Below are 22,119 nucleotides of genomic sequence, written 5' to 3'. Positions count from 1 at the left end.
GCGCTGATAAAGTGAAAATTGAATTTTGTTGATCAAAATCTTAAATAATAAGACCAAGCAATGAGAGTCCAAAGATTCCAAAAGTCCTCAATTGGCTTGAATTAATAATAGTGAAACAAATTGCAGTGAACTCAAAAAATATTTGTAACCACCACCGATAAGAAAAACACCATATGAAATGTGCGCTTACCAGAAGGCAAGCATAATAGGCTTGCGGCTGAACCCCAGCCAGGGTCTTTACACTGGAGTGGCCACCGACATCAAGGGTGAGAGTCCTCCCGATCATCTTGGATGACGTGATGCCCCAGAGAGAAAAAAAGACTCACAATGATGTACCATAAATATGATATTGACTATATAGTAACACACTAGGGAGAAGAGAACCACCACGGACAGGAAGCACCATATCGTTCCCATCTTTCAAGCAAAAAAAAATAAATAAAAACTATTTTCAGATTAACCTTCTATAAAAAACACACAAAACCCACATCTTTCCAGTAGCTACTGCTCAGGAGTTTGGCACGTTTCATTATTTTTCAAAGTGAGTTAGTATGACTCATCACTGCAGTGACCCCCAACTACACCTGACCCCCCAAACACAGAATTTTACTTACCCCACAGGATGGAGCAGTTTCATTTTCTGTAAAAAGAAAGATCTTTAGGACAGGGAAAGGATTTCAGAGGACCTCCTTAAATAGACAAACTCAAAATATATTTCTCAGTCACAATTTACCACTCAGTCACAGAATATATCACTGGGGCGGTAAGATGTCATCACAAAATTCTAAACATAGTTATATATTTGAACCGGGAGCAAGGTTACTCAACTTACCTGCACATAAAACCCAGTTGGTGGTCACCATTCAGAGTGCCAGGGATACCTACAGGGAAATTTGACTGTCAGAATCTCCCAGAAAGTGTACATATGTAAAGCAGTTTTATAGCCTAAATTTCAGAGCACATCCCTTAATGTGGACAATCAGAACAAACCACTCAGTCACCAAACATCAGACTGGGGCGGTATAAAGTAATCATATTGTCAATTATGCTCAGTATCACATTTCTGCTAAAGTCATTTCAGTTCATTAGCTGCGTAGCTTCAAGGAGAACTCCATAAGCTTTCAACAAATTTTTGAAAATATGAGCAACTCAAAAAAGCTGCTTTAGGATCAAAGTAGTAATGAGGTAAAAAGCAGCATTTACCCGTCTCATACCATCAAGGTCTTCTCTAGGCCACAGAGATCTGTAACACAAATGCATAGTCAAGTTAAATGCGTCCCGCCAAGTTTGCTATACCTTGGTACATCTGGTCTGATCAGGGATTTGGTGACTCTCTGCCATCATGAGACTTGTGTCGTCCATTTACTTGGGTTAAAGCTTTGTAATAGCAGCAACAAGTTAGCATTTTAACCTACACTCCATCAGAACTCCACCATGCTAGGAATATTCTTCAAAATATTTCAGACGAACGAGACTGTCAAGTCATCATTTGGAGCAAGACTGAACATACAAGCCTAGGGCAAGGTTTGGCATTTTTTCCATACACGTCAAATAGGATTTGTAGTACTGAACCAAGTATAACGGCCAAAGCTGAAGTATAAATATTCAAAACACCAATAGGGGCAAAAGTAGGAGCTTCTGCCCAGCATATTACCTGGACATCTATAAATAAAATAAAGGGGCAATTTGCTGGTCTGTCATTCAGATTTACATGGTCCTAGTCAAGAGCCTGTTACCGCGTTAGACCCCCTAGAAATATTGGTAAAGTCTAGCTTTCTCCACCAAAAAAATTTCATGGCAGAAATCTTTTGTTGGTGAACTGACCCCCTAGTCTGGTTTTGTGAACAAAAGCTCACCTTACGGTTTTGCCATAGTGAAGTTTAGTTTTAATTTAAATTGTAAAGCCTGAATTTTCCTTCATTCCATGTTTTATTTATCTGATCCAGTAGTGTATTTAGGTTTTGTGCTGCCCTAGGCCTGACTAAACACGTGCACCCCCTAATTTGAATATTACCCACCCCTTCCTGTTAAAGCCACACCCCTTTCTGGTTTCAAATGGGGACACTAGTTCCGAGGGCCTGGGGGCAATTGATTCCCTTATTTTGCATAGATTTCCTCACTTGCTTTTTTGGATATGGGGACGCTTTGCGTGCTGTCCCAAGCCTGGGCCTTGTTGGCCTAGGCCAGGATACAGCGTTGATCTGATCTGTGTAATGTTATTAATACAGAGCGGCTCCAATCCTCTTCACAGGTCCCCTGCTGGCACACCTGGCTCCTCCCTACACAGGACGCCACTCCCCAAGGCCCCATTAACACCTGAGCATTTTGTAGTTTGAAGCCTCAAAACGCCTGAGGGGAAAAAAAAAAAAAAACTAGGCAAATAGTTGACATTTTATCCTCTAGGGTCTTTGCTAAAAAAAATAAAAAAAAAGTGGGGTTTTAATTCTTTAGCCCCCCAAAAAAAATAAAAGTTTTAACTTGTAAGCAACAAGTATTAGAAAAAGGTATTCAAGTGGTTAAACTGACTCATTTACAGACATAATGTTTCCCTTTATCTCCAGCTATGGATATGGTGATAAACTTGGCCTATATGTTCACAGGTGTCAGCAAAGAACTCTGCACTGAATTAGGAAAATGTCTCAAGATTGTGGTGGGGTAGAATTAGTTGATTCAATTGTGCAGCTCTAACAGCACCCCACCCAAAAAAAAAAATAAAAAAAAAATTCAGTGTTCATGGGCTACATAGCCTAGGTTAAATCTTTAAATTAGCTGTAAAGGAAGTTTTTTTATTTTTTATCTTGATGCATGAGGATAAAAGGCCTCCTGTGTGTAGGAGCCTCCCCAGCACTTATTTGTCCCTTGACCATCTGAGATTTTGGATTGGCTGACAGTAGCAGCACCATTGGCTCCCACTGTTAAAGCGAGTTAAGCCAATCAGGAGAGAAGTGGGGCTGAACAGCTAAATGTCTAAATGGACACAACTGCATCATAACAAGCTGCTTGCTGTGGGGGCACTCAACAGGATGGAAGGGCCAAGAGCCGTGAAGAGGGACCTGAGAAGATCAGGACCCCAGCCATAAACATCACTTTAAGGCTCAGTTCACATATGCAAATCGGATGAGTTTTGAATCCCATGTGAAACAGACCAGTTTGCAATGGAGCTGGTAGTTCACATATGTCCAGGACAGCGACAGTCCATTTTTGAAAATATTGCGAGATTGGGTATGGTTCAGGTGTGAATAAAAGTAAAAACATGCACCTGAACCAGTGAACAAAACTGAACTGGACTCCATTTAAGTGACTGCAACTGCAGTTGCAAGTGTTAAACTGAGCTCACACTTGCCAAACTATTGTTACTATTGTTACATTTGCACATGATGCAATTAGGCAGAACCGTGTAAATGTAATTTAGTTTTCAAGTCTTACCTTAAAACAATTTTCCTCTAGTTGAAAGCTGAAAAACAAAGTGAAATATGTAAAGACACACGTCGTTACAAAAACCAGTCTGATTCTACAGCTAAAGGGGATCTCTTCAGTATAGCGACGATCCTTGTCACAGCCAACACAAGGCCAGCTCAGGGTATAGTGGATTATTCATCATTGTGTTCCCCACAAGCATTATGAATAAACTATTTTGAGCATGTTAACTTATTTTTACTCTAATCACATATTTTTTTTTTCACAAGAAAACCCTAATCACATATTTAAGTTGCATAGCTTACAAGTGTCATGTCTTCAGTTCTGGCCATCCCCATGTATTACCGATCAGATACCTGTTAAAAGATTCAGCAGGTCAGACATCTGCAACATCAAGCAACGAAGAACACAAAGCCACATTTTTAAAACTGTCAGTTATAATAAGGTCTCATCAGAATTCAGACGAACGAGATTCCAAGAGATAAATCATCAGTTTTAGGAAAGTTCATACACTAGCTTATCTACACATGAGCAAAGCCGTCATACAACTATCGGCTATACAATTGTGCCATTAACCTCCACCAGTTTATGTACTTTTATACAAGCATTTAGCTGATCCCCTTACCTGAGGCAGTTGACCCACTGCTACACAAGAACATTAAAGCGGGGGTTCACCCTTAGAGGGCACTTTTCCCCCTTAGATTCCTGCTCGTTATTACTAGGGGAATCGGCTATTTATTTTAAAATATGTGCAGTACTTACCCGTTTACGAGACGCATCCTCTCCGTCGCTTCCGGGTATGGGCTTCGGGAATGGGCGTTCCTTCTTGATTGACATTCTTCCGAGAGGCTTCCGACGGTCGCATCCATCGCGTCACTCGTAGCCGAAAGAAGCCGAACGTCGGTGCGGCTCTATACTGCGCCTGCGCACCGACGTTCGGCTTCTTTCGGCTACGAGCGACGCGATGGATGCGACCGTCGGAAGCCTCTCGGAAGAATGTCAATCAAGAAGGAACGCCCGCTCCCGAAGACCCATACCCGGAAGCGACGGAAGAAGATGCAGCTCGAAAACGGGTAAGTACTGCTCATATTTTAATATAAATAGCCGATTCCCCTAGACCGAACGAGCAGGAAGCTAAGGGGAGATTTTTTTTTTTTTAAAAATGGGTGAACTCCCGCTTTAACTAGAGGATTGTAGGCAATGCTGAAGCCCCATTCCATAAATGGGTTGCATTGATCACTGGGAAGCAGTGGTAGCATCTACTAAGTAAATTACAGCGGCTTTACAAAGTTACAGATTAATTGTTCAGATGTGCAGTCAAGTATTGCAATGTGTACTTCTCAGGTTACCTAGTTTTACACTCAATTAAACATTTTATTACCATCACTTCACTTACCATTCATTTCCTTCAAGAGGAGATCTGCAAATTAATTTTCTGAGACCCTGCAAAAAAAAAAAAAAACATCTTCACAGTAGCTACTGCTCAGGAGTTCGAAGCGTTTCATTATTTTTCAAAGTGAGCTAGTATGACTCATCACTGCAGTGAACCCCAACTACACCCGACCCCCCCCCCCCAAACAGAATTTTACTTACCCCACAGGATGGAGCAGTTTACATTTTCTGTAAAGAGAAAGATCTTTAGGACAGGGAAAGGATTTCAGAGGACCTCTTTAAATAGAAAAACTCAGAATATATTTCTCAGTCACAGAATATACCACTCAGTCACAGAATATCAGACTGGGGCGGTAAAATGTCATCACAAAATACTAAACATGAAATATTTGAACCTGGAGCAAGGTTACTCAACTTACCTGTACATAAAACCCAGTCGGTGTCGCCATTCAGAGTGCCAGGTATACCTACAGGGAAATTTGACTGTCAGAATCTCCCAGCAAGTGTACATATGTAAAGCAGTTTATATCCTAAATTTCAGAGCACATCCCTTAATGTGGACAATCAGAACAAACCACTCAGTCACCAAACATCAGACTGGGGCGGTATAAAGTCATCATAAAGTCAATTGTGCTCAGTATTAGACATGTGAACACTGAAATATTTTGTTTCGTAATTTTGTTTTCGTCCGAAAAATAAATTTAGTTACTCCCGAAATTCGTTTTTATTTATTTAGTTTTACGTTAAAAAAATGCATTCGTCCGAAAATCCAAATTAAGTTTGAATCTGTCATTGAAGGCTTATGGTGTCTGTCGAATGTTCTAAAAAAAAAAAAAAAAAGTGATGTCGAATCTTCATGTCTCTCCATGTCAAATCTTCCATGTCAAATCTTCCATGTCAAATCTTCCATGTCAAATCTTCCATGTCAAATCTTCCATGTCAAATCTTCCATGTCAAATCTTCCATGTCAAATCTTCCATGTCGAATCTTCATGTCAAATCTTCCATGTCGAATCTTCATGTCTCTTCCATGTCGAATCTTCATGTCTCTTCCATGTCGAATCTTCATGTCTCTTCCATGTCGAATCTTCATGTCTCTTCCATGTCGAATCTTCATGTCTCTTCCATGTCGAATCTTCATGTCTCTTCCATGTCGAATCTTCATGTCTCTTCCATGTCGAATCTTCATGTCTCTTCCATGTCGAATCTTCATGTCTCTTCCATGTCGAATCTTCATGTCTCTTCCATGTCGAATCTTCATGTCTCTTCCATGTCGAATCTTCATGTCTCTTCCATGTCAAATCTTCATGTCTCTTCCATGTCGAATCTTCATGTCTCTCCATGTCGAATCTTCATGTCTCTCCATGTCGAATCTTCATGTCTCTCCATGTCGAATCTTCATGTCTCTCCATGTCGAATCTTCATGTCTCTCCATGTCGAATCTTCATGTCTCTCCATGTCGAATCTTCATGTCTCTCCATGTCGAATCTTCATGTCTCTCCATGTCGAATCTTCATGTCTCTCCATGTCGAATCTTCATGTCTCTCCATGTCGAATCTTCATGTCTCTTCCATGTCGAATCTTCATGTCTCTTCCATGTCGAATCTTCATGTCTCTTCCATGTCGAATCTTCATGTCTCTCCATGTCGAATCTTCATGTCTCTCCATGTCGAATCTTCATGTCTCTCCATGTCGAATCTTCATGTCTCTCCATGTCGAATCTTCATGTCTCTCCATGTCGAATCTTCATGTCTCTCCATGTCGAATCTTCATGTCTCTCCATGTCGAATCTTTTCTCTCTATGTAGAATAATATTGGACTAATAGAGTTAAGATTAGGCACATTCGACCGCAACGAAAATAAAGCATTTGTTTATGTCGGATCTTTTGGTTTTCGTTATCGTTTGTTAAAATGATAACGAAAATGCATTCGGACGAAAACGAATGCACATGTCTACTCAGTATCACATTTCTGCTAAAATCATTTCAGTTCATTAGCTGTGTAGCTTTAAGGATGAGCCAACTCCATAAGCTTTTAACAATTTTTTTAAAATATGAGCAACTCAAAAATGCAGCTTTAGGATTGAAGTAGCAATGAGGTAAAATACGGCATTTACCCGTCTCATACCATATCAAGGTCTTCTCTAGGCCACAGAGATCTGTAACAAAAATGCATAGTCAAGTTAAATGTGCACAGCCAAGTTTGCTATACCTTGGTACATCTGGTCTGATTAGGGCTTTGGTGACTATCTGCCATGAGACGTGTCATCCATATACTTGGGTTAAAGCTTTCAGACCAGAAGCATTTTAAGAACATGCAGCAGACTGTGCCTACGTTGATTTATCCCACTGAAATCTTGCCTTCATGTGTTCCGTGTGTAACCTGTGAACACAGATCCATTAGCTTTGAAATAGCAGCAACAAGTTAGCATTTTAACCTACACTCCACCATGCTAGGAATATTCTTCAGAATATTTCAGACGAACGAGACGGTCATGTCATTTGGAGCAAGACTGAACATACAAGCCTAGAGCAAGGTTTCCATACATGTCAAATAGAATTTGTAGTACTGAACCAAGTGTAACGGCCAGAGCTGAAGTATACATATTTAAAGCGGTTCTCCACCCTAAAGTGGAGTCCCGCTGATCGGAACCCTACCCCCTCCAGTGTCACATTTGACACCTTTCAGGGGGGAGGGGAGTGCAGATACCTGTCTAAAGACAGGTATTTGCACCCACTTCCGGCCCGGCATTCACGGGCAAAAGACGGGCATTCTGTCACATCCCGTCGCCCCCCCGTTGTGTGCTGGGAACACTCGGCTCACAGCGGGAGACAATCGGCAGGCGCGGCGCGACTCGCACATGCGCCGTAGGGAACCGGGCAGTGAAGCCGCAGCGCTTCACTTCCTGGTTCCCTCAGCGTGGATGGCGGGGGGAGCAGCAGAGAGACGAGCGATCGCTCGTCCTCTGCTGCGATCGTCGCTGGACTCCAGGACAGGTAAGTGTCCTAATATTAAAAGTCAGCAGCTGCAGTATTTGTAGCTGCTGGCTTTTAATATTTTTTTCCCATGGCACATCCGCTTTAAACACCAATAGGGGCAAAAGTAGTAGATTCTGACAAGCATATTAACTGGACGCTCGTAGCGACGTCACCCGCGGCCATCAAGCTGTTTGCTATCCATGCTGTATGCCTATAACGCTGTTATCGGCACCGATCGTGGTGCCTTTCTTGTGAGTTTGATATCCATTTACTTTTATTAAATTATAGTCCAAACGGAGAGCACTATGCCTTGTATTTTGATTGCTACATGACCTGGGATTACCTGGCACGCTTTATCTTTGGCATCTGAATGTTCCTGGATTATCTGTTATCCATAAGAAAAGCGCATATGACCCTCCATAATCAAAGGGTCTACTTGATTAGGTGAGAGGCCATTTCGTGTGGTGGTGGATTGGTGTCAAGCACTTGTGATCTCACCCTTATTGCCACCTGTCTGTCATCATTTGAGCACTCACTGCAGGTGTACTTTCTTTGGACTTTATATACATATATTTCATCATTTAGCGCTGCACCATCCGTATTTATTTACAAGCAAATATTGCCCTCTCAAAAAGCCTTGAGTCATGACACCTACTCATATAATTTAGTCTTAGTTTTCACCATACATCAAAATGAAGAGGCACCCTGAGGAGAGAGAAAGTAGTTTAGTGTTGAAATTAAAAACAGAAGCCGGCCTTTCTAGTCTTTATCATCTCAGAACAAAAGGTTACATTCACTGACAAGTCAGATATATGCTTGTCTATATAGATCATCACTGATGACCACCACATTGTACCCTACATTCAAGTCTTTACTGCTCACCTGTAATGCTGTGGGGAGCCATCTTCAGATCGTAGCAACCCTGAAGAATGCAAAAATGTATAAATGTAAACTACTACATCTTAATCTGGTACACATCAGCAAAAAGCTGCTCAGACATGCAGTATACACGTATGTACATTAATCCCTGTACTGCTGTAGACTAGGAGCGCTATCAGGAGGTAATGTAGAACTATAAGCAACATCTCATTTTAGATGTCAGGTTTGTCTGCCTTTGTCCCATGGAGCAATTTCTCTTCACTTTCTGTCCCAAAGAACTAGTGTCCCCATTGGAAGATTTTCCCCTCTTACTTTGCTGGGGACAACTCAAAATTTGAGATTTACAAATATCATTGAAAGTCAAAACAGGAGAAAAAGTTGAATGGGGCGCACAGACAGAATAAAAACGGACAGGTGTTCTAATCAATCTTCCCTCTACACAAAATTAAAAGTTCTAATCAACTGCATTAGAGCTAAAACAGCGTGCAAGGTCTCTAGGACACATTTATGGAATAGAGAAAATCTGCAGAGATTCCTTTTAACATGAATAGTAAGCATATACCCACCTCCTATGCATCTAATTTGCAGATAGGCTGTATAAGCGGGTTTCATGACATATTGACCAGCCAGATACACTTGACTGTGGAAGGTATAACAAGCCCCCCATTCACACCAGTGACTTGTCATGCGATAAATTTCACCACATTGCCAGCAATGGAAAAAAGGTTCCTGTACTACTTTTCCGGTTTCATTGCGACTTGCAGACTTCTGTTGAAGTACTAAACACCTTCAATCTCAGTACGTACCCGCGGCTAACAGAGTTAGGCGTCAAGACTATATAAACTTCATACAAATAAATCACCAGGACAGGATGGCTTAGACACGAGAGTCCTCAGAACTGTCAAGTTATAGCCAGACCATTGTTCATAATCTTTGCGGACAGCATACTCACAGGAATTGCACCAGCTGACTGTAGAAAAGCCATTGTGGTACCAACTTTCAAGACACAGAACAGACAAAACGCCTGGAAAACTACAGGCCAGTCAACCCAACATCAACCATAGGTAAATTGGAGGGGATACGGGACTATATATAAAAAAAAATGAGGGAAAGAAAAAATAAAATCAGTAGTTAGCATGGGTTTATGAAAGGGTGTTTTCTGCCAGACCAAACATTCTACGAGGACATGAGCTGCCATCTAGACAGGGGAAGGCCCATGGATTTAGTGTTTGGGCTGCAACACACGCACTGTGCATGCGCTAACGGCCCAAGGCGGTCTGTTTAAATTTTGGAGCTTTTTCTTTTCCTTGCAAGGAAAAATTTGAATTTGAATTTTTAAATAAACCAATATCAAGCAGGCTATACTATGGAAATTTTTTCTTTTTTCATATGACATCTGCTGACCACCATTGCTACATATCTCTGTGAGTGCTGTCATCCCTGACCCATATGAGGAGCTACGACGCTGTGGACCCCGACGTTTGATTCGTGAAGGATATCGATCCATCTCCACTGTCTGAGGGACGTTTGTATCCCAACACGCCTGTTTAGACCCTTCCTGAGAAGGTCGGGTCACAGGCTTTCCGGTAAGCCTCCATTTCTCTTTACATTGGATTGTCTGGATTGCTTCCTCCTATTTCCATCTGCGGTCTTTTGGTGGAAAGCCCCTCCCTCGCATTTTTTTCCTTTGTGGACTCTATTTAATTTTACTCACCTTTATTCAACTTTATTTATACTTTCCATGAAACATGGACTTATACTGAAACACTGTGTATCATTATTACTGTGATTATTTATGTTACATAATTTACACTGATTTGTTGGAACACAGACAGGTTCTCTGGCTTCACTGCAGAAATACATTTGTTTTAGGCATCACTTACCTTCACAGGTTTAGTTATCATGTTTATTTTTTGCAACAGTCCTGTTTACTTCAGAGGATAATTGCCATATTAGATTGTGTTATTTTTATATTTCACTTATATAATTTTTCATTCATGGTTTATTCATTTATTTAAATATTCTATTGACACACTTTTCACACTTGATGTTATATTTTGTCTAGCGCTGCACTGTCTTTTTCCATACGTTTTTTTTGTTTTTGTATCTAAACATTTGTGTTCAGCTGCAGGACGTCCCTCCCGGGACCCACCCTTAATTGCTTTATTATTGCTTTCACCTAGCGCAGATTCCCCTATCCCATTTCCCTTCCTTATACCAATCATGGATTTAGTGTACCTGGATTTTGCAAAGGCATTTGATAATCCCCCCCCATAAGCGCTTAAGTTACAAGCTGAGGTCTGAAGGCATGGACCACAAGGTTTGTTCTTAGTTTAACTGGTTACAGGGGCAGGTCCAAAAGGGTGGTGATAACATGTACTCCGACTGGTCTGGATTGGCAAGTGGGAGGGTTCCAAGGTTCTGTCTGGGGACCAAGTCAATCTTTTCATAAAGGATGGGATAAAAAGCTGCTTTCACAGATGACAAAATTAAGCAGGGCAATAACTTCACTTCAGGATATCGAAAGACTTGAACAAAATAATGGAGTGGCCCAATACATGGCAAATAAGGTTTAATGTAGAGAAATGTAAATTAATGCACTAGGGAAAAAAAAAAAAAAAGAAGCAAACTACTCACTAGGGGAGAACAAATGAGGGAAATCAAGGAGGAGAACTATCTGTCCTAGTAGATGGCCAATTGGTAGCTGCAGCTTGACATTGCATGCATAAAAGAGGGGATCTACTCCAGAGAAAACCATAATCCTACCCACTTTATAAAACTGGTTAGACCACTCTGCCCAGTTCTGGTCACCAGTCCCCAGAAGGGATGTGCTGGAACTGAAGGGCAACACAAGAGAACTGAAGGACCTCAAATATGGAGGAACGCCTACAAGCACTAATGCATGGGTGCTCAACCTGTGGCTCTCCAGCTGTTGCAAAACTACAATTCCCATAATGCCTCAGCCTTTGGGAGACATGCTTGTACCTGTCAGCGGCTTGCAATGCCTCATGGGAATTGTAGTTCCGCAACAGCTGGAGAGCCACAGGTTGAGCACCCATGTATAATGTATTCTCGCTGGCAAAACTATGCTTGAGAGGAGATATGATTGCAATTTACAAATACCTCTCAATGGTGATCTCAGCAGAGAGGGGGAAAAAATTAAATAAAGTCTCAAGGGGTGCAAGAGGACATGGGCCCACACAATGAGATTGGAGAAGCAGTTTAACCTTTAACTGCCCAGGGAGATTTCACCATCAGGGCAATAAGGATGTGGAACTCCCTTCCATGATTTGTGGTTTAAGCAGGGAGTATGAATATTTTTAGAGACTCTTGGATGTGCATCTTAACCACTTAAGACCCAGACCAAAATGCAGGTAAAAGGACCAGGCCCCTTTTTGCGATTCGGCACTGCGTCGCTTTAAATGACAATTGCGCGGTCGTGCGACGTGGCTCCCAAACAAAATTGGTGCATTTTTTTTCCCACAAATAGAGCTTTCTTTCGGTGGTATTTGATCACCTCTGCGGTTTTTATTTTTTTCGCTATAAACAAAAATAGAGCAACAATTTTGAAGAAAATGCAATATTTTTTACTATAATAAATATCCCCCAAAATATATATAAAAAAAAATTCCTCAGTTTAGGCCGATACGTATTCCACCTATTTTTGGTAAAAAAAAAAAAAAAAAATCGCAAGCAGCTTTTATCAATTGATTTGCGCAAAATTTATAGCGTTTACAAAATAGGGGATAGTTTTATTGCATTTTTATTATTTTTTTTTTTTACTACTAATGGCGGCGATCATCGATTTTTTTCGTGACTGCGACATTATGGCGGACACATCGGACAATTTTGACACATTTATGGGACCATTGTCATTTTCACAGCAAAAAAATCATTGTTTACTGTGAAAATGAAAATTGCAGTTTGGGAGTTAACCACTAGGGGGCAATGAAGGGGTTAAGTGTGACCTCATGTGTTTCTAACTGTAGGGGGACAGGGCTGGACGTGTGATGTCATTGATCGCCTTTCCCTATATCAGGGAACAGACGATCAATGACAGCGCCACTGTGAACGGGGAAGGTGTGTTTACACACAAACACACCTCTCCCCGTTCAACTCCAGGGACCGATCGCGGGACTCCAGCGGCGAACGGGTCCACGGGACCCGCGGCCGTGGAGCTTCGGATCGGGTCGTGCCCGCGACCCAAAGCTGGGCATTTAACAATCACATACAGGTACGCGATTGTGCCCAACCGTGCCATTCTGCCGACGTATATTGGCACAGGAATATGGGTAATTATAGACATGGGCACAAGTACACCTGTTGAACTGGATGGACTATTGGCTTTATTCAAGCTTTTAAAGGCACAAAATAAATAAATACAGCAGAGCAAATTGCACTGATGTGCGGATTTGAAATCATACTGGTCAATATCAAAGCCACACTTCAAAGGAACCTTCTAAACTAATGCCAATAGCATGTATGAGCTTTGTGCTGTAAAAGCTGCTGAAGATCAACTTTTCGAATATTAGGCACAAACAGGCAATTCTATAGCTGCAGTGTACTGAACAGGGATGAAAACCAAAGACATGTCTTGGATGGAGTGACTTCATATTACAGCCGCCACTCAGCCAGTGAGGTCATCTCCACTGCCAATACAAAAAGCATCAAGTCCATCAACCTTGTGGCAGGGCTACTTCTATATCATGCACTAGAGACCTTGTCACACAAACCTCAAAATAGAACACTAACCAATTGTGCCACACGTCTGGTACCCGAAGAAAACATTTAAACTTACACCAATACATTTTACTAGCCTTGTCATCAGGTGTTGCTCAGACAAAAGCTGTCCTCAAAGAATTCTCAGAACAGGTCTGTGATAAGTCTCATCATTGACACAAGACAAGGACTGCACCCTCCACATCCAGCCATGTGCTCAGTAAGCAAGGGAAAGCATGGCAGAGACTCACACCCAGCCACCAAGAAAAAGACCAACAGTAATAAGACAAAGGGCGACAGGCCATGAGCTTAGAAATTCTCACATGAGCCCAGTGAAAACCCAGATTTTATTTAAATCATGCATTCACTTTAGCTTCCTTTTATTAGTGACCAGGGAGAAATAGAACAAGCCGATTGCTTCTCAGAAACAGTTTTGATAATTTACCACCAGTATGTTTCTCCTGGAATTGCAATGCTTTGTAAATGGAGGCAAAGAATGACAGTACACATTGCATGCTGAAGACTAGTCTAGAATAGCCCATGAGTGGTGGGATAGTCACAGGCAGGCCCATTGTGGACAGATGCACCAGCCCATTCATTTACATGGTCTGCTGTACCACGGAGAAATACAGAATAAAGCTCCAAGCCTCATAAAAATGCACTGCATTAAACCACAGTGCTGCACCACCATACAAAGTCACACTGCACAAACACGAAGGCGACGCTGCATGAGGGCACCATTAACGGATAAGGTGCAGCATGTTCTGGGATCATGCACACATTCCCCTAAGACACAGCTCCTAGGTGTTCAGCATTACTTAGACTGGTTACAATATGAACATGGGGCACACATCACTACAGGTAATTGCACCGATGCTTATCCAAGCTTCATCATCTCCCCCTTTCTCCTATCACAATGTATCCCATCTCCCTCCCAGCATTGGAAGCTATATCACAGCCTAAACCAAACATCAAGCCATCGCCCAGAAGCAGGCCCATCACTGTCTAGTTTAACCTCATCTCAGCAGAGCCAGTATTGTGGACCCGTCCATCAATTCTGCCACCAACATTTAGAACTCCTCAGGCAAATTTATGCCCGTTTTATCTTTACCATACTAGCCCAATACTTGTGTTCCCTTTCTTTGGTAGTACCAGTGTAGAATCAAATGGCTTGGTACCTCTTAGCTGAAGATTGGCCTTAAGGACTAGGTGCATATTGTACAGCCAGGTGAATTCTATTTGATTAAATGAGCATATCCAAACCCAGCATATCACATCTATTCCATCCCCCCCGCCTCAATGCCTTACCTTTTCAGTTATCCTAGAGAGTTTTTTTTGGGATCATTTGAGATTGTGAATGTTAACTATAATCTATGAACACAATCTTAAATACCCATGTTGTACTTTTGTTATTCAAGTGCCCTCTTGACTAGAATTGAGCAGTTTCATGTAGGTTTACAAGTTTGAGAAAATAAAAAATCCACACCCAATTTTAAAACATTTTTATTTAACTACATTGGAAACAGAAGCCCATCTTGTTCAAACGATGTTAGGGGCAGGGTGCCAAGGACGCACTACAAAAATCTGGAGGTTTGAGCAGAGTTCCAAACACCACTGTTGGGCAAGATTGGTCTCAGGCCGGAAAGGTCAGTGCAGTGCTTTTGTATGTAGCGCCCCCTTACTTTCAGTAAAGGCACTACGCTAAAGTTAGTGGGAGAATGAGAGAGATAGTTTGCTCGCATTCTGAATTATGTCAAATTTGGCTGTCGCCAAATCTGGATTGTTCTGTGTGCTAGACCGTTTTAGGGATGAGACACCATCCCTGGGCAGCAGGTGGCGCCAGAGAGGTCCAGGCAGGGCCGCCATTCCCTAGCAGCCAATTAGAGGAGTTTTCCCTCGCGGGGCATGCTGGGGAGGAGTATTTCTGTGGCGGAAGCCGTTCTGGGTTCTTCACGGGTTCCGGGTGCGGCACCCACCTTTAGGGTATGCGCACATTGCTGGCCCCACCACTATGGCCTACCTGGCCTGGGGTCGTGCGCAATGCGGAGTTCCTGACTCTGGGCCCTCCTGGCCTGGAGCAACTGATGCTATCGGGTGCCCCAGTGACTTACTGGGTTCCCAACTCTACTGAAGAGATCCCAAGCTGCGTGCTGTGCGGTGGGGGATCGGCTCAAGGAGAACCAGGAGGCAGGTTGTCTGAGAAGCTTTAACGAACCATCGGGGATCTGGGTGACCGAAGACTGACAGACAACCTTAGTACTGTCAGTCGGTGACCCCAAAGCACAATCTACTGGGAGGATAAGCTCAACTATTCCGCTCATCCAAGTTCTAGGCCTGTGGCAGAGGCTCCACTAAAACCAGGCCTGTGGCAGAGGCCTGTTCCTCCCAGCAACCTTGAGGTGACAATCCAGCTGCCAGGCTCGTGGCAGGAGTCTGTCCGGGGGGAAACTTCACCCACTCTGGCAAGAGTGGCGACGAACTATGTCTATTACTACTGAGAGCAGGATTGCTCATCTCTTATCCAAGCCTGATACTGCAAGGTTCTCTTACTTCATCAACCTTTTCTGTCCTACCCCATGTTGATGTTGGTCGTGATGGGCCGAGACAAAGCATTCAGAAAATCTTATTCGCTGATTGGACATTCGTTTACTGCTCTACTCACTACAATCACCCTAGACAACGATTGAAGGTAACTTAATACGCCGATCCCATAACCAGCGGCTCCTGAGGGGGTAGAGCCACATGTAATTTTATTAAAGGTCTTCACAATCCTTTAAACCTACAAAAAAATAAAAACACATTACAAATCTTGAATGCTTAAACAGTACTTAGCATTGCTTTATAAGTCAATCCCCTCAGACTGTTCCATCAGGAACAGGTTATTCATCTTCTCCAGCTGACTACACCAGTGGGTTCACCTTTTCAGGCTCTGGTGGAGATCAGATGGTCGGACATGTGAAGGTTTCATCCTTGGGGATCATTCAGATACAAAGCTCTTGCTGCCATCATCCGCCACAGCTTCTATAGCTGGATGATTCTGGCCAAAATGACAATCATTTTTTGCTTAAAATAAAGATCAATTCTCACAATTATGGTCTAACATCTTTCATATTATAGAAAAAAGTGGCAACTTTACTGTTGAATTAATTTAGGTATTTTCCAAAAAGTTGCATTTGAAAGACAACTATGCAAATAGTGTGACATTTTATTTTCTAGGGTCTCTGCTAAAAAAAAAAAAAAAAAAAAAAAAAAAGTTTGGGGTTTTAATTCTTTAGCCCCCAAAAATTTAAGTTTTGACTTGTAAGAAACAAGTATTAGAAAAAAGGTATTCAAGTGGTTGAAGTGACTTCCATTTACAGACAATGGGTCATGTTTCTCTTCATCTCCAGCTATGGATGTGGTGATAAACTTGGCCTATTTGTTGACAGCGGTGTCAGCAAAGAACTCTGCACTGAATTAGGAAAATGTCTCAATATTGTGGTGGGGTAGAATTAGTTGATTCAACAATTGTGCAGCTCTAACAGCACCCCACCAAAAATTTAATAAATAAAAAAAACTGAAAATTCAGTGTTCATGGACTACATAGCCTAGGTTAAATCTTTAAATGAGCTGTAAAGGCAGAAGTTTTTTTTTATCTTGATGCATGAAGATAAAAAGCCTGCGTGTAGAAGCCTCCCCAATACTTATTTAAGCAAGCTCATCTGTCCACAAGTCCCTTGGCCATCTGAGATTTTGGATTGGCTGACAACAGCAGCACCATTGGCTCCCACTGTTAAAGTGAGTTAGCCAATCAGGAGAGAAGTGGGGCTGAACAGCTAAATGTCTAAATGGACACAACTGCATCATAACAAGCTGCTTGCTGTGGGGGCACTCAACAGGATGTAAGGGCCAGGAGCCGTGAAGAGGGACCTGAGAAGATCAGGACCCGAGCCTTAAAGATCACTTTAAGGCTCAGTTCACATATGCAAATCGGATGAGTTTTGAATCCCATGTCAAACAGACCAGTTTGCAATGGAGCTGGTAGTTCACATATGTCCAGGACAGCGACAGTCCATTTTTGAAAATATTGCGAGATTGGGTATGGTTGGGTTCATGTGAGAATTAAAGTAAAAACATGCACCTGAACCAGTGAACAAAGCTAAACTGGACTTCATTTAAAAAAGTGACTGCAAATGCAGTTGGCATGTGTGAACCTAGTTTAACACTTGCAAACTACTGTTACTGGTAGGGATCTCCCAAATGTATTCATACATTTGCACATGGTGCAATTAGGCAGAACCGTGTAAATAATCTAGTTTTCAAGTCTTACCTTAAACCAAATTTTCCTCCAGTTGAAAGCTGAAAAACAAAGTGAAACATGCAAAAAACACACGTCGTTACAAAAACCAGTATAGCGACGATCCTTGTCACAGCCAACACAAGGCCAGCTCAGGGTATAGTGGATTATTCATCATTGTGTCCCCCACAAGCATTATGAATAAACTATTGGGAGCATGTCAACATTTTTGCCCTATTCACATATTTAAGTTGCATAGCTTACATGTGTCATGTCTTCAGTTCTGGCCATCCCCATGTAGTACCGACCATCGATACCTGTTAAAAGATTCAGCAGGTCAGACATCTGCAACATCAAGCAACCAAGAACACAAAGCCAATTATAAAAAACTGTCAGTTATAATAAGGTCTCATCAGAATTCAGACGAACGAGATTCCAAGAGATAAATCATCATCAGTTTTAAGAAAGTTCACACACTAGCTTATCTACACTGTCATGAGCAAAGCCCTCATACAACTACCGGCTATACAATTGTGCAAATTAACCTCCACCAGTTTATGCACTTTTATACAAGCATTTAGCTGATCCCCCCTTCCCTGAGGCAGTTGGACCCACTGCTACACAAGAACATTAGGATTGTAGGCAATGCGGAAGCCCCATTCTATAAATGGGTTGCATTGATCAGTGGGAAGCAGTGGTAGCATCCACCAAGTTATAAAAAGAGGGGGTGTAATGGCGCTTGCTAATCTACAAGTAGAATAGTAGTAATGAATAACATGTATATGGAAATAAATCTAACAATTCCTGTGAGTTAGAATGTGTTTCACTCCAAGTATAATACTGCCCACCAAACATCAACCGGATAATGTGGGGGGGGGTGACGAGAGTGATTTTGTGTGAAAAAATTATGAACATAGGTGGTGTGAAATACCACCCAGAGAAAAGCACTGACGCACTAAATAAGATAATAAAAATGAAATGTAGAATAGTATACAATTACTAGTATAACAAATAAACTCTGTATGTGAAGAAATATGGTCCACTGCAACATTCAGTAATTGATAAAGATAATAAATGAAAAGTATATGCATAATAAAATTCTCAAAACGAGTCTGTGCACATACGTGCCAATTAATCAAATTGATAGTGTTCAAAATCCGTTGCTATAAAGTGCTTCAATAAATAAATACATTTCAAAGTGTAAAAAATGGGGTGTGTATGGGTGACACTTTGATACTCAAACAATAAAGTGCTGCGTGAAATAAAAAAAATTTAAATGAGACTAATAAAAACCGTGATCGTGAACCACAATCAGTGGGCAAAAAATGCAAAATCAACTCCGATTAATAAATACAATATTCCATGCAAAGAATGCAAAACGTAAATCTATGTGCAAAGTCAATGAAAATAAATAATCCAAAGATATAGTGATCAAAATCCGTGAAAGATGATAACAAGACTCCAAATGGAATCCACAGCAAATTTCTAGTGCAGTGCTTGAATCCACACAAAATTCTTCGTGCAATATGCTCAGATCCTGGTGACCTGTTTCCCCAAGCCTCTCACCTCAGCGGGCTTAGTATTAAGCCTCTTAACGTTCCACAGTAGCCGTTAATATCCTGAACAATGGCAACCTCTATGCGCAGATGAATGACTCTCAAAGATAAAACAAACAACGGGAGGGCTCCATAGTGCATTAACGTATAAACGAAGTTTAATGCGTACAAGCACTAACTTGCATTCAGGATGAACAGCAGCATACACGTCAATTATGCTCAGTATCATATTTCTGCTAAAATGATTTCAGTTCATTAGCTGTGTAGCTTCAAGTATCAGCCAACTATATAAGCTTTCAGCAATTTTTGGAAATATGAGACTCAGAAATGCAGCTTTAGGATCAAAGTAGCAATGAGGTAAAATACGGCATTTACCCATCTCATACCATCAAGGTCTTCTTTGGGCCACACACAGATCTGTAACACAAATGTATAGTTAAGTTAAATGTGCACAGCCAAGTTTGCTATACCTTGGTACATCTAGTCTGATTAGGGCTTTGGTGCCATGAGACTTGTGTCGTCCGTCCATATACATAGATTTCATCCCTTCAGACCAGAAGCATTTTAAGAACATACAGTAGACCGTGCCTACCTCGATTTATCCCACTAAAATCTTGTCTTCATATGTTCCACTGTGTGTAAACTGTGAACACAGGGCCATTAGCTTTGTAATAGCAGCAACAAGTTAGCATTTTAGACCTACACTCCATCAGAACTCCACCATGCTAGGAATATTCTTCAAAATATTTCAGACGAACGAGACATTCAAGTCATCATTTGGAGCAAGACTGAACATACAAGCCTAGGGCAAGGTTTGGCAAGTTTCCATACATGTCAAATAGAATTTATAGTATTAAAGTATAATGGCCAGAGCTGAAGTATACATATTTAAACAGCAATAGGGCCAAAAAAGTAGGAGCTTACTAACAAACATTAACTGGACATCTATAAATAAAAAAAGGCGTAGTTTGCTGGTCAGATTTACATGGTCCTTTTCAAGAGCCCGTTACTGCTTTAGACCCCCTAGAAATATTGGTCAAGTCAAACTTTCTCCACCAAAATAAATTCATGGCAGAAAGCTCCTGTTGGTGAACTGACCCCTAACCTGGTTTTCTTAAAGACTCACACTTCAGGTTATGGTTTTGCCATAGATTTTTTTGAATTGCTTTAAAGCAATTGCAAAGCCTGAATTTCCCTTCAATATATATGTTCTATTTATCTGATCTGTAATTTGTAGCTTAAAGCCTCAAGCTAGAAAACGCTGGGTGGGGGAAAAAAAATGTAAATCTATTCTCAATGGAGATGGTTCACATCTCCACAACCCCTGAAGCTCCAACAAGTTCTGGAACTTTTAGGCAGATTACAGGAGTTTTTCGGCTTTTTCCATTGGCAACCTTTTGACCTGTACAAAATCACATCAAAAACCTGCGACATTCTGCTTAAAAACACTAAGCTCAGGTGTGAATGGGGCCCTAGGGGAGCACTTGTGCAAGTTTAATTCTGAGCCAGGCTGTTTGCATCCAGATAGACTGCATGGCTCAGCCCCGCACATGCTCAGTCTGACCGACAGCAGCAGGAGCCATTGGCCAGCCAAGTCTGAAAGACAGGGGAGAAGAGCTGCACAGTACCGGACCAAGATCAGGCTGAGTATTTAGGGGGCTGGAAGGGAAGTTACCAACGTTTACATGAATGCAGAGAAGGCTTTAAGGTGTATATTTAAAAAAAAAAAAGCACCACTTTTACCACCCTGGTCACACTGATCAAGACATTGAAATCATGCTACGTCAAGTGAGGTAGCATGATTTCAAAGTAGCAATTCAGTGATACTTCAGTTGCAACTTGGAAGACATCTGAGAGACTTCATGCAGATTTCTATGCAAGTCACACCTGAACTAGCTAAAGGTAGTGCAGGAACTTTCAAAAATCGGTGTGACGCAAACCCACCCATTTGACTGCTTCCAATGCAGACAATAGGGTGCGACTTGGCATGCGATTTGAAACTGCCAAATTGCATTGTGACCAGGGGCTTAGAACCACTTTATAGATGCAGAGGATACAATCCTATGTAACCGTGGGACACAAGTCAGTAACTAATGTAGCACTCACTACTCAATCATCCATTACATTGCATGTTACAGCGCTTTTCATATACACCATCCCTTGACCTCAATGTAATCAAAAGGCAGGAGTGGGTGGCATGTACCTAGTAAACCAACCGGTACCGGAACTTGGAATTTAAAAAAGGTGCCTAGAATATCAGATGTGAAACGCTAAAAAAGTACACCGACCCATTTTACTGGTCAAAACTAGATTTTAGGTTCAGCTCTACTTCATAGTGACTGCAGGACTTGCTGTTCATTTCTACAAACAAATATTGCCCTATCAAAAAGCCTCATCGAGTCATGACACCTACCCATATGATGTAGTCTTCACCGTACATCAAAATGAAGAGGCACCCTGAGGAGAGAGAGAAGCTAGTCAAGTGTTGAAATTAAAAAAACAGAAGCCGGCCTTTCTAGTCTTTATCATCTCAGAACAAAAGGTTACATTCACTGACATGTCAGATATATGCTTCGTTCTCAAAAAATTAGCATATTGTGATAAAGTTCATTATTTTCTGTAATGTACTGATAAACATTAGACTCCTATATTTTAGATTCATTACACACAACTGAATTAGTTCAAGCCCTTTATTGTTTTAATATTGATGATTTTGGCATACAGCTCATGAAAACCCAAAATTCCTATCTCAAAAAATTAGCATATTTCATCCGACCAATAAAAGAAAAGTGTTTAATAAAAAAAGTCAACCTTCAAATAATTATGTTCAGTTATGCACTCAATACTTAATCCTTTTGCAGAAATGACTGCTTCAATGCGGCGTGGCATGGAGGCAATCAGCC

General features: G+C 41.4%; 7 non-coding genes across 7 annotated transcripts; all 7 read right to left on the bottom strand.

Moving 5' to 3' along the window:
• Positions 1–974: 974 nt before the first annotated feature.
• LOC120918098 lies at positions 975–1,041 on the bottom strand. The gene has a single exon (XR_005744308.1). It is a non-coding gene; the product is annotated as a small nucleolar RNA SNORD31 (small nucleolar RNA).
• Positions 1,042–3,843: 2,802 nt separating this feature from the next.
• On the bottom strand, positions 3,844–3,914 carry LOC120918075. The gene has a single exon (XR_005744287.1). It is a non-coding gene; the product is annotated as a small nucleolar RNA SNORD30 (small nucleolar RNA).
• A 981-nt stretch (positions 3,915–4,895) lies between these two features.
• On the bottom strand, positions 4,896–4,960 carry LOC120918057. The gene has a single exon (XR_005744270.1). It is a non-coding gene; the product is annotated as a small nucleolar RNA SNORD29 (small nucleolar RNA).
• Positions 4,961–5,115: 155 nt separating this feature from the next.
• Positions 5,116–5,184, bottom strand: LOC120918094. Its single transcript, XR_005744304.1, has one exon. It is a non-coding gene; the product is annotated as a small nucleolar RNA SNORD31 (small nucleolar RNA).
• A 183-nt stretch (positions 5,185–5,367) lies between these two features.
• Positions 5,368–5,436, bottom strand: LOC120918090. The gene has a single exon (XR_005744300.1). It is a non-coding gene; the product is annotated as a small nucleolar RNA SNORD31 (small nucleolar RNA).
• Positions 5,437–16,234: 10,798 nt separating this feature from the next.
• LOC120918109 lies at positions 16,235–16,360 on the bottom strand. The gene has a single exon (XR_005744318.1). It is a non-coding gene; the product is annotated as a small nucleolar RNA SNORD22 (small nucleolar RNA).
• A 1,687-nt stretch (positions 16,361–18,047) lies between these two features.
• On the bottom strand, positions 18,048–18,118 carry LOC120918074. Its single transcript, XR_005744286.1, has one exon. It is a non-coding gene; the product is annotated as a small nucleolar RNA SNORD30 (small nucleolar RNA).
• Positions 18,119–22,119: the final 4,001 nt, after the last annotated feature.

The sequence above is a fragment of the Rana temporaria genome, chromosome 11 (assembly GCF_905171775.1).
Source record: "Rana temporaria chromosome 11, aRanTem1.1, whole genome shotgun sequence".
Lineage (NCBI taxonomy): Eukaryota > Metazoa > Chordata > Amphibia > Anura > Ranidae > Rana > Rana temporaria.
Note: the sequence above shows the minus strand (reverse complement) of the source record. Positions and strands in the feature narration are given on the sequence as shown.